We start from the raw sequence: 13,451 nt of genomic DNA on the forward strand, positions 1-13,451 counted from the left end.
AAGAATTTATGACTTGGAATCGTAATTTCTCCTCTTAAATACCCTACAAGTTGCGAAGATCGAATGCGCTGTAGCGGCAGCCGCTACAGCGCATTCGAAACCTATATTCCTTCGAAACCTATATGCATATCAATTTGTGTCCAATATGCTTTATATCTTCTCGGTGCGTCTTTTTTTTTTTTTTTTTTTTTTTTTTTTTGTCTAAGAGTATTATGTCATCGCCTTAATAATCTTTAAAAAACGCATACTTAAATATGCAAGACAGCATTTACAAGAAAATCTCAATCAAAATTTTCTGTGAACGACAGAGACCATTCGCAAGAATTTTTGAATTGAAATTTGTCGCAAAGACAGAGATAAACCTTTTGCAAGAGTATGTCAGTCAGAATTTGCCACGAAGGTAGAGACCACTTTGAAAAATATCTCAGTCAGAATTTGTCAAAAAGACAGCATCTGCAAGAAAATCTTAATTGAAATTGTCTGCAAAGACAGAAACCACTTGTTAGAATACCTCAGTCAGAATTAGGTATAAAAACAGAGATCACTTGGAAGAGTATCTCAATCAGAATTTGACAGAAAGGTAAGTTGAGGCCCAGGGAAAGCACAGGACGAGGAGACGATCTGTTAATGCTATCAAGATCAACGGTCGTCAACCCTTAGAACTTCACAAATCACTATAATTTTATATTTGGCAAACCACTAATATGGATTACAAAAAAAAGGTTAGTACGTTTATACAATAATAATCAGAAAACTACACATATTTCGTTCACATTGAAAAATTACATGAAAAGTACAAAAATCTTACCTTCTTGTACAGAAAGCTTCACCTTTCCATATCACTGAAAAGGAACTTTACGAAAAGCAAGAACAAATCGGCAAACGCAAAGCAATATCAATAAAGTGATATTGTCATCCCGCCAATTTTTAATTATTGTAAACATAATTATCTTCGCTTACTCAGCAATGGTGCCATTGATCAACAGTTGGACAAAAATCGGTAAATTCAGAAGGAATTTCGCTAAAAGTAGTAGCTAAAATTTAAAAAAAAAGTATAAGCCATATTCCATAATAGGTTTTGTTACTCGTCATTTTTTAAGCTGAATCATCATAAAAATATAAATAATGTCCCTATTTTCAAGATTTCAGTCTTTGGATTTAATCCCACATGGCTTGTGCAGTTTATTAAGGATGCCATTAATGTACAGGATCACCGATATTGTGATTTCGTCTGTTATATACTGATATACATATGGAACGAAACACATCGAGATGGCTTCCTTATCAGCAATCAGGAATGCTAGTAAATAAGCATTTGTAAAATATGCATAAAAAACTTGATGATTACCTGGTACTTAAAATTTATTAAACATTCCTGGCTGCTTTATTGCTTATATTTACATTCTTCAATTTTTTCTGTAACATATACAATTTCAGCTTACGTAACGGCGATTGTAACCTAAGTATTCATTTGATCGAAGTTTTTTCTCTCTTAATTAATGACTTTAATTAGCAACATAAATTTTCTCCGTAGTTTGACATTACGACAAAATGTTTCTCGTAATTGCGCTATCCAACTTAATTATGCAATTGACAGAAGTTCTTTAATTTTACTTCATGGAGTAATTTATTAGAACTTACAACGAAGCGGAAAAAAAAATAAAACAGAAAAACGTGAGGTTGTGAACTGTTTAGCTGATGATGATTTGCTGCAAAACTTCGAAGAAGTGACTTTCTTTCTTCTAACAAGGAAACTTCGCAGTGTCCATTCATTTGAAGAAGTGCTTTTATCATTGGGTGTTACTACGTGACACAAAGAAAAAACAATCTTTTTATCTCCACGCGATAAACCAGATATTGCGTTTTCGTTTCAAAGACTTGGTGCACTCGTATCAAAGGGACTATGTTCTGTTATTACCAACTAAAGTTTTTCGCTAACGAGTGCAAGAGAGAAAATCACGTGATCCATTTTCAACAAATTTTCTATTTTTCACCTTTTTTTCTTTCCACTGCAGCACATTTACTTTCCATTAGAGTACTTCCTTATTAATGTAGTATCGTCTGATATATTTTTGAGTATGTTCAATCCGAGGTATAATTGCAAAATTATTCGGTAGCAGCAAGGAAGTAAAATAATATAGAAATAAGAAGAATTTAAGATGCAAAATTTAATTCATTTGAACGAGAAAGTAAAACTTTTTAAAGATATTTACAGTCGGAGGTGAGAAAATGACTTTGGTAAAGTTTTATACTTAATTTATATTAAGAAACTCCGACATCTAACTTATAATATCTTCGTTTTAAATCATACAAAAAAAATCCCATTCCCTTTTTTCTTCCTTGTACGAAGTCAAGGAAGTATTGTAATCACGAAAAATTTCGAGTGTCATATATTTTAACGAAAATATACATTTTTACCGTTCTCGAATCCATCTGAGCGATGTTTTTTCGTGACATCTTTATGTACGGACAGAATAAAGGACGCCCGAAACGGATTGTAAAATGAATTTAGAAGAGATTTATTCCGTTACGTCTGTACATACGTACGTATATATCTCGCATAACTCAAAAACGAGTAGCCGTAGAATGTTGAAATTTTGTATATGGGACTGCTATGACGTGTGGTTATGCAAACTCATTTTCGTTGCAATTGGCCGCACCAGACATATATGTACCCACTCTGTTATCCTTTTTTTGTATTCTTAGAAGTTGGTAAATTATGTATTTTTTGCTTTAAAAGTGATTTAATTATATTATGATCCGGTTAATGTTTTTATGCGTTTAGTTAATCTGCATGCAGTAGTTTTAGAATTATCAACAATTTAAAACTTTTAAGTGGCGAGTTAAGCCTAACGAACAGCCATTTTTACAATTTTGAATGCAAATGTTTTGAGTTTTTATGTATTTCTGCTTTGCCGAGAATTGAGAATTTAATTAATTGAATGAGAATTATATCTCTCATGAAATTCGAGGGAATAATTTTAAGTGTCCATAAGCAACAAAAGGTGTGCATAATTTAATAAGCCGTACAAGGAAGTCATATGGTGTCTACATCAGATATTTTAAAATTTGCATTATTCTAGCTTCATGTAATCTAATGAAGTTTTGGCGATAAACTGACTTCATTTTACTAGTCTGACTAAATGACCCATTTTTAATGGGCCCCTACTGTTTTTATTGCGATGTCGTTTTAGTAAAAATTCCAGTATTTTCTCTTTGTATGAGTACTTTAAATGTATATGTACTGTAAAAGTTATATTTTGAAGCTCAAATTTCGTACATTTTAATCAGCTGATGAATATTAATGTAGTGGGAAGTTCAAGTAACGTAAGACTACAATCAATATTAATGTAGTCTTACGTTACTTAATTCATTTCGTAAGTTGGCCATACTGTTCTGAAACCAGCCATTCAAGAGATAATTAACGGCATAATTTTTTAATAATTAATTGCTTTATTATTATTTTAAATTAACCAATAGCCGTGCAGATTAGCGTGCCGATAATCATAATTCGACCCGAATTACGACTCACCAGTGTTCAAAATATCAAATCGACAAACACTGATACTTCAACCTAGGCTCAAATCGTCTGTGAACGTGCTTGGTTGTATTGGATTGTTGTGAATTTTCTCATATGTAACTTACACTGGTGTGCAAAAATTAAGGACGAGACGGTTTTTTCAATATAACTTTGTACAAAAGCTTTCCAAATCAACACATTTAATACCGTAAGATCACCAATACGTAAGGACATGAGTAATGTAAGCAACACTTACTAAATGAGAAATCAGAGGGATAAAAAGAAGCTCTATTGAAAAAGTAGCATGGAGCGCAATGCGACTGAAGGCCGAAACATCCCTGTGATGGGTGTCCAGCAAGAAACATCCGGTCTTTAATAGGGGATATGATCTCCCCTGACTGCTAGGCAGGTTTCACAGTGTCTGCCCATGCTGAGAATGAGGGTGTCAATGAGTTGTTGAGGCATTGCTGCCCATTCGTCTTGCAGCGCCAATCGAAGCTCCGAAATCGTTACTGGTGGTAAGGTACGAGCTGCCAAGCGTCTGCCTAGAAAATTCCATACATGCTCGACGGGATTGAGATCCGGAGATCGTGCCGGCCAATCCATACGTTCAATATCCTCACTCTCTAAGAGCTGTTCGGCAGCTACTGTGCGATGACATGGTGCATTGTCGTCCATGAAAAGGAACTGCGGACCCATAGCGCCTCTAAAAAGACGCACATATGGAAGAAGAATCTCGTTACAATAACGAGTCCCGTTGACTGAACCTGCGTCGAAGATGTGAAGGTGTGTACGACTACCAAGCATGATGCCTCCCTAAACGATAACACCGCCACCTCCATACCTGTCCCTTTCAATGATGTTCGAGGGATGATTGCGGCTTCCCCGCTCTCTCCAGATGAGTATGCGATGAGAATCGCTACTCAGACTGAATCTGCTCTCATCTGTAAAGAGTACTCGTCCCCATTCATTGTCTCTCCAATTCTGGTATTCCCGGCACCACAAAGAAGGCCTTCTCCGATGGTCAGGCGTTAGAGGTACACACCGTACAGGGCGTCGTGCAAACAGACCACCACCGTGCAGTCTTCTGGCCACGGTAAAACGCGATATCGTCGTCTAGTCGCCTGTGTCGTGTGTCTAGCGATTTCTCCCGCTGTCTGCGGCCTGTAAGGCAATATACCGGTCATCTGCGGGTGGGATTCCTCGTGGACGACCACTACTAAACCCCCGGATAGCTGTTCCTGTAGTTTGAAATTGTCTCCAAAGTCGTGAAACGATGCTATGAGCAATTCCGAACTCTGCAGCCACACTTGTCACACTGCGGCCTTCCTCCAACTTCCCAATGATTCGACCTCGGGTAAAAGCATCCAGATGTCGTCTAACAGATTGATTATTAGCCATTTCTCGCTGAGGCAGCAACTCAGTGTGATTTTAACTGCTATACGGCGTGCAATCTCTTTGCCAGATATACTGATCTTACACCGACAACATGCTTTATACTACTCAGAAACTCACCCATTACGTCTACCTGCATATCTGCGCATGTGCTACCGTACATCACCTTACTTAATCTCCTGATTGGTCTTTCTGTCTGCTCTGCCTTTTCGTTCAGCTGATATGCTAATTTTTAGACTTCGCGCTTAATTTTTGCACACTAGTGTATATTTCTTTTAGGAAGTCCTAAGCTGAAAGCCCTTGTGTTCTTTGTCATAATCAGTCAGTTAACTACAGTGGGTTTCTAACTTACCAGAAATGGGTTGTATTGTCAGTTTTTTGATTAACCGCTGCAACATTTCAAAATTTAAGAAATAGCTTGACTTACTCTTTTGATTATCAACTTCCTTTCCCTTTTCTCTACACGTGTCAGAGAAATTTTGATTTGAAAACAGCATTCCCAATGTTACGTAATATTGAACAAAATATTTTGTTCTATTCTAAGAATATCTATAAATTTAAGGTGTATTACTATATTTATGACAGTTATATATTTAATTGTAATTCATTATTATATTTTTAAGGTCAGACGGATAACAGAAGAGTAAATTCATATGGAATCGTAGTGATATACTGTTATGGAGGCTCACTTCGTTCGCTGCTTTCTTTTGAGGTATTTATATATTTAATATTAATTTACAAAATAATATTATATTTAATTACTATTATTAACGATGAACTATCAGCATGTATGTGTGTATGTTCGTCGCATTACGGGAAAATGGTGACATGTAGAGCCGCCAGATTTTGACCAAATGTAATCCTCTATCCTCGAATATGCGCATCTCGAAGCCCGAATTTTGAATTTGATTTTTTGTTCATTTTTTATTTTACAACAATTCAGTGGTATTTTGATTAACAAGCTCAACGATTTAAAAGCAATGTATTACCTCTCGGCAAAATTTGTTTCAAATTTTATGAGAAAACTCATCGATTTAAAAGAAATATATTGTCACTGCTGGATGTAAAATATTATTATCTTTCGCATGCTAGCTGCCATTCGAAAAAGTGTAATTTATTTCATCTTTCTTTAAACGTAATCTGTGTTTTGATGAAAAACAAAGCAAGCGATTTAAAAGCAATAAACGAAGTTCTTCGTCTTTGTTGATTAATAACTTAACTGGAGACGTAAAATTACACTGCCTCGTTAAAACCATTATAATCCTGGTAGCCGAGTGGTAAATTAGCTGAATACTTGTAGTTCGACCTGGTTTCGATTCCTGGTGAACGGGGATGAGTGCATAGGCGTTTTCTTGGTTTACTCCATGTGCAACGCCCACCAGCCGCCGAACGGTAAAGTCACTTATCACTAGTAGGTCGGTCCAAGGTTCGAATCTCACGAAAGACCTGGCTGCATGGCTGTTTTCGTGGTTTTTCCCTTGTGTTACGTGTATACAAGCCAGTTTCCCTTAGAAAGCGCTCCACGAATGTCATCCCTAACCTTAGGCAAATATCCCTAATGAGCTTTGCCGTAATCTCAATAAACCAAACCAAACCCACGTGTGACGCGAATAAGAGTCAGTTTTCCTTAGAAAATCCTCCATGAAGTCCTCCCTTCCCTTAAGCAGATAGCCTTCACATGCTTTGCCATAGTAAAAAAAAAGCAAAACCAAACCATTATGTATTCTTTCTTTTTTATAATAATTATTTAAGGCGCCAACTTATTAAAAAGATAGAAAAGAAATTTAACAAAAGAAATATATGTATGTAAAATATAAAAAATAGGATGGCTTTGCTCTTTGCGAACCAGCAACCTTTAATTAACTTTCTGCAATTCCAGATCTTCTCCTAGACCAGTACTTTCCAGAATATTCACGCCTATTACGTAACCGCTACTATAAATAACGAATGCGTGCCATTTTGCGGACAGAAGCTCCACTTACCCTCTGCTAGTAAGTTCTATGCTGCTGCGCTTCTCATCTTTCTTCCCTTTGTTAGAATAATTATGATATCAAAAGCCTAGATTTCATCGTATTTAGTTTGAAACACTATTTGATATGTAATTAGGAGATTTCATCTAAAAGAAAGATTATCTGCCACTGGAATTGACTAAAGATGTGCCATTAAAAAGCAAAATCCTTCTGCGTCATCATTCTGCTGCCTTATCACTCAACCAACCCGGACTTTGATGCCAAGCTTCGTCATTTCATGTCCACGACTGCTAAAATATCACATATATAAATTTTAAACTCTTGAATTTTAATAAGAGTTCATTTTTTTATTTTAATTTAATGTAATTTAATTTTATTTATTTATTTATTTATTTTGTAGTCTTTCTAAATCAAAGCAAGGGTAAGAGGAAAGAAGATTAGTTCAAGAGTTAATGTAAATAAACGCTAACTGGAACACCGAATTCTATCTGGCAAACTGATATTAAGAAGCTATTGGCAATCGAGCTCAGTTAAAATTACAAATAATTGCATTCTTTTCTTTCTTACTGTTCTTTTTAATGATTGATACTATTTAACGTAGACGAAATTGATCTGGGTTAAAACATATGATAAATTTTTAAATTAGGGTTCCAAAGATTCGAATACGAAAAATTAGTTAAGATACGGGTTTTTGAATCTTTCTCAAGATTTGTGAGATTTGAACATCCCATCTCTTATGTATACTTCCTTACAGAAAAATCTGCCTCAATTCTCAAATAAAATAGGCAGGAATTTGGCGTCCAACACTTTTCAAATTTTTGCCACCAAATATTATCGCCGTGTATTATATTTAAAGGTACTAAATTGTAGGGACATTAGGTTATTTTGAAGCATAAGACGTGAAAAATGTGCAATACCCACGCCGGGACTCTAATTTGAACCTGTAGAGTGCGTGCCGAGTGTACTAACCGTTACACCACGATGGCATGCTAGAAGGAGGAAGAAAATCCCTCCTTTTAAAGGGCGACTAGGGATTAGGGGACCCAATCAATTGCCAAATCCTGGTAGTGAAGAATCATCATCTACCACCTTTTAAGTTCAGGCAACACTGTAGAGACATTAGGTTATTTTGAAGCAGGAAGACGTGAAAAATGTGCAGTACCCTCGCCGGGATTCGAACCTGGACCTCCCGAATACGCGCTGAGTGTGCTAATGGTTGCACCACGAAGCCATGCTAGGAGAAAATACCATATAAAATAATGAAGAATCTTATGAATGTATGTATGTTTCTCGCATAGTGGGAAAAAAAAAAAAAAAAAAAAAAACCGGCACCCAGAGTCATGAAATTTTAAATAACATAGTCCTCATCCGAACATGGGCACCTGGTAGCCCGAATTCGTAATTTGTTTTATCCTCTATTTCATATTTTGTTAAAACTTTAACGAATTTTTTATAAAAAAGTTCAACAATTTCAAAGCGAGCAGTGGAGACATTGTAGGGAGTAAAAAATTTTTTCTGCAACGCGCGAGACTGTCTATCGGAAATTCTAAAGATATGCTGATTTTAAATATTTTTAGTACAATGTGGCGTTAGCCCAAATGCTTTCAAAACGTGTATGTGTCTGTTAAAAAAAAAAAAAAAAAAAAAAAAAAAAAAAAAAAAAAAGGCCCCTTTGGTCGTAGTATAAAATATAGCTTTCAGCTTTTTAAAGTTCTTTTTAATTATTTTATAACTAGCTATAAAATTTTAAATATATTTAAATCAAGTTCTTCCTATTGCTTATTTCAAAATTACTTAGATATTTTATTTATGCGCCTGATTTTTTCTTAATAAAGTAATTATTCTAAAAGAACAGCAATCCCATTCGATTACGAGATTCCCCTTTATGCAATTACTATATAATTAAAAATATTATTGCAGAATGACTTTAACATATGAATTGAATGTACTACTTATTGTATTAATTTTAATATACAGTATAATAATTATGTATATATTTAATATATTAATTGTTATATATTATATATTAATCCTGATTAAGTATTCTAATGGTATTAACATTTATGCCGTTATTAAGAAATATTTACTTGCTTTTAAATTTCTTGGTTTGTGGCAAATATATTTCTAATATCTTTATAAATATTCTAGTTTATTTACAGATTATTAAACCTTCAAAATATTCCACAGATTATTTTTTACATGATGCATTTCTATTGATATTTATTTTTATCCGTGTTTTATGTATGATTTACCTATTTATTTTTAGGAATTTGTGGAGATAATGCCGAAAGAAATTAAAAGCGGTATTAAGGTTATTTTAATTAACTCCGTCAGTTTCAGCTCTGCAGCCTTCTAAAGTCCGAAGAATAATTTCGCGTTGCGAAAGTATTTGGCTGGTTGCCGAAATTTTATTCGTAATTGACAGACGAGACAGACATGTGACATAAGTGGGAAAAGGAAGTAGGCTTGCTTAAGTGATGGGATAATTCTTAAAATAGCATTTCGTCTTTATTGCTACTGTTATTTCCTGGGTCTAATGGTAAAAAGCGGCGGGGAAAAAATGATGACTATTGAAACCATACTGATTAATAAAAGCTTTTCTTTAAAACTGTGTTTTTGTTTTCGAATGCGTCTGATCCTTAATAAATATGTTCAATAAATACTATTCATAAGCAATCATTTTTATGAAATAAGGTGTTTGCAATGAAAATATGCAAATGAAATATGAAACAAAGTGATTTCCAAAAGTAAAGCTGCAAACGCTCATTAATTTTCGAAATTTGATAATTTTATGTTAAACTGTAGATGTAAGTTATGGAAAATACTAAAATCATTTCCGGGATAATTTTCGTTGTTCAAACAAATCTGCGAGGTCAACAAATCAACCTAATGGTGTTCCAAAATGACATTTTTATCAGAAAGTATTCGGGATATTTTTGAAAATTTCTTCTTGTAATTTTGCGCGTAGCTGCTTGCGTCTTACTTTCATCTACAAAATAAAGAATTTTTCTCAAAAGCATAATAGAAGCGTGATAAACAAATGAAGCAAGATGAAAATTTTCCTTGGCAGTATGCCAAATACTAAATAAGCTTCTTTAGAAAATAACACGAGTAACTTACGGCCAAGGCCAAATACCATTAGCCACCTCTATGGAATGATTGTTGTAGTAAAAAAAAAAAAAAAAGTGTTGGTACACCTAGCTGTCGATTAAAATTCTCAATTCCTAAACTAATGGTGTTTCAAGAGCAAGCAGCAGTCAATTGTTTGCTTATTTGCGATATGCGCCATCTATCGCTGAGGAGGAAAATTTCTTTTAAGCAAACGATTGGTGTTCGGATCGCTGTGAGCATGCGATAGAATGCCATTGTTCCCATGAGCTTTCATAATCTCTTATGAAAATGATATTTAAACGTGGCCTTTGTCATTTTGTTTAATGGTGATTATGCGCATCATTTTGGCTGCTATCCAGTACTACAGGTTGGAAAAGCTCGGGGGGGGGTTGGTGGAGAGCGCTGATATGAAATGTTTTGGAAGTTAACGTTAATCTGAACGGTATTTCACTAACTTTGGCTTTCATAATTTGCGATCGTGGTATATCTTTAAACAAACTGTTTATTTTATGTGTGAACTGGTTATTTTGAACTCGGTTAACTTCATTTCTGTAAAAATAGAAGCCGAAGAAAACAGAAATTCGAGTATTTGTTTTTTTCAATATCAGCATTTTTATTTGTAAATAATTTACTTTTTTTGTAAAGAATTTCTGTATTTTGATGAACTGAATCTTTCGATGAATAAAATCGCATTTCTCTTGATAGTGACTACTCGTCTGCGCGTCTAGTTGCCTTAAAGAGTTATTACAATAAAAGAAAAAAAACTAATGATTTTAATAAATTCATAAAAATATGTAACGTTTTTAATTATTTTATGTAATATGTATGATATCGTGAATTAAATGATAATGATTTCGTGAATAAAATGCAGTTTTAATCGGAGAGTTAGAAAAATCTTATTCAAAAGAACATTAAAAAGAAATTATACCCCCCCTCGCAAAAAAAAATACATTTATATAAATCTGAAAGGTTTCAGATTTTATCTTACGCCCAGAGGAGCGTTTTTTACAGTTTTGTATGTTACCTTTATTTATTAAATATCATATTCTTCGTACTTAGAAAATAAATAAAATTCATTTCAACAGTAGTACCATGAAATATTTAAAAAGAGCACATCTTTAGAATTCCCGATACACAGTCTCGCGTACTGAAGATAAAAAGTTTTTTTTTTTTTTTTTTTCGTACAATGTTGCCATTGCTCGCTTTGAGATCGTTGAGTTTTTTAATCAAAAATTCTTTAAAGTTTTACAAAATATGAAATGGATAATAAACATATTCCAAATTTACGCTTACAGATGCCCATATTTGGGTGGAGGACTACGATATTCAAAATTCAATGTCTCTAGGCACCGTTGGTTTTTCATAGTGCGAGAAACATACATGCATGTATGCAGATTCTTCATTATTTAATTTCTTTAAATTTAATGCAGGGCTCTAATATTTGGTGGCAACAATTCGAAGAGTGAAACGCTCTTTTATATTAAACTACGCAAAATGTCAAAACAAAATTAATAATAACCCTTCTGGGCAAATTGTCCCTTTTGGGCTAAAAATTCGTGTATCGATTAGTTTGTTGATAAGCAATCAGATTAAATTTAAAAGTTAAATGTCGTACGATTTGCCAAATAACAACACGCTAGAGCTTGAAAGACAAAAATATTTATTTTTTGTCTTTCAAGCACTAGTTGCTTTTATGCAGCCACGTTGCATGGCACCACGTTGCTTTTACACAGCCACGTTGCTTTTGCCAATTAAATTTGAAAGATAAATCTTCGCTTATTAGCAACACAATGGCGCACTGAAAATAAAAATAGTTTGTTTCGTGCAGTGGCAGCACATCGCTTATAAATCGCTGGGTTTGTTAATCTAAAACTCGTAAATTTTTCAATAAACATGAGAAATAAATAAAAAGTAAAATTCGTAATCCAAAATTCGGGGAGCATATTTGTGATGAAGGACTTGTGATGAAGTGTATCCAAATTTGATGGCTGTAGTCACAGGTTTTCTACAGTGCGGGAAACATGCATACATACATACGGATTGTTTGTGTGATTTATTTAATAAAGGTGTGGTGGTGGTGTATTTAATTATGGCAAAGCACACGAGGGCTATCTGCCTAAGGGGGGATGCCTTCGTGGAGGACTTTCTAAGGGAAACTGGCTCGTATACACGTTACACATGGGGAAAACCACGAAAACACCCATGCAGCCAGCCCGTTTGCGGGATTCGAACCTCGGACCGAACTACCAGTGTTCAGCGACTTTACCGCTCGGCCGCTGGTAGGCCTTATTTAATAAAGAGATAGGAGTTTCTTAATTAAGTTAGTAAGACTCGTTCGCTAAATAGTGGGATAATTCTGCTAAGCTGTAAGTAGTGAAACAAGGATTATAGGCAACTCTGCTAAATAGTAAAACAAAGGAATTTGCAAATACCGATGAAAATCAAGTTTCATTTATTCCAAATATTGGTATGTTAGATAGAGTTTTACAAAATCATAAAATACTGCATATAGTGTTTTGTAGAAAATATTAATGGAAGAGACATAATTTTAAAAACATTTATAACAACAAAAGAGAAGTTTCAAAACGACGCTAACATTTTTATATAAAAATATGAACTGCAGTAGAATACAAATATTACGTAACATATCTCATAAATATCATGAATGTTGAATAGAGTGGACTCCGACTGCGCAAATGAAAATCCCCCCGGGTCCTTCTATAGTCCAACTGCGCGAATCAAAATTTCTTTCCCCCGTTGCCTACAGGGTTACAATTTAACTTTTAGAAGCCAATTGTATCCAAGAAGAAAGTAAAAATAAAGAAATATAATTATAGTATATCACAATCAGAAGAGCAAGAATATCTAAAAAGCAGGCTAATTACTTGAATAACAGTAATAAGTGCGAGAGCTAACAAAGAAAATAAAAGATATTGGTAAACATACATATTAGCATTACAAACATCCTTAATTAATTACAATATTAGAGGAAAGATTATTATAATAATATCATGAATTAAATAATTATAAAGCATACCAATTATATTTTTTATCAATTACATCAATAATAGTCAAGGTGTCTGAACTAGACTGGAAAATTTAAAAGTTCACTGGCGTGCAAAAGATTATTCCGAATCAAAGTGTGTTAAAGTGTGCTAGAAATATTTTCCGTTAATTAAAGTAATTATGTAAATGTTTGCAGAAATTAATAGTTAAATTAAAAAAAAAAGCTTAGCGTGAAATCTATTATAACAACATTACTATGCGTTTGGAACACTGACGTATAAATTGTAAATAAATTTAAATTATTATGCTAAGAAGTGTTTTCTAAAATTTATCTAGAAGAAAAGAATTAGATAAACAGTACTGCAAATTGATATAATCAATGAGGCCTCTCAGTAAATAAAAGCTTATTTTTTTAACCAAGAACTAAAAATTGGGAAGCAAAAGTTTGT

General features: G+C 33.9%; 1 protein-coding gene across 2 annotated transcripts in view; it reads left to right on the forward strand.

Annotated features, from left to right (window-relative positions):
* The window catches only part of LOC118193555 (uncharacterized), a 292,528-nt gene that overhangs the window by 71,930 nt on the left and 207,147 nt on the right, over nucleotides 1-13,451 (forward strand). For both annotated transcript variants that reach the window (XM_085821089.1, XM_085821090.1), the window contains exon 2: nucleotides 5,539-5,627. The gene's annotated coding sequence lies outside the window, so the exon portion shown is untranslated. The remainder of the gene's footprint in view (nucleotides 1-5,538; nucleotides 5,628-13,451) is intronic.

This window comes from Stegodyphus dumicola, chromosome 7 (assembly GCF_044657685.1).
Source record: "Stegodyphus dumicola isolate Sdum_Otavi_A_Nest chromosome 7, ASM4465768v1".
Lineage (NCBI taxonomy): Eukaryota > Metazoa > Arthropoda > Arachnida > Araneae > Eresidae > Stegodyphus > Stegodyphus dumicola.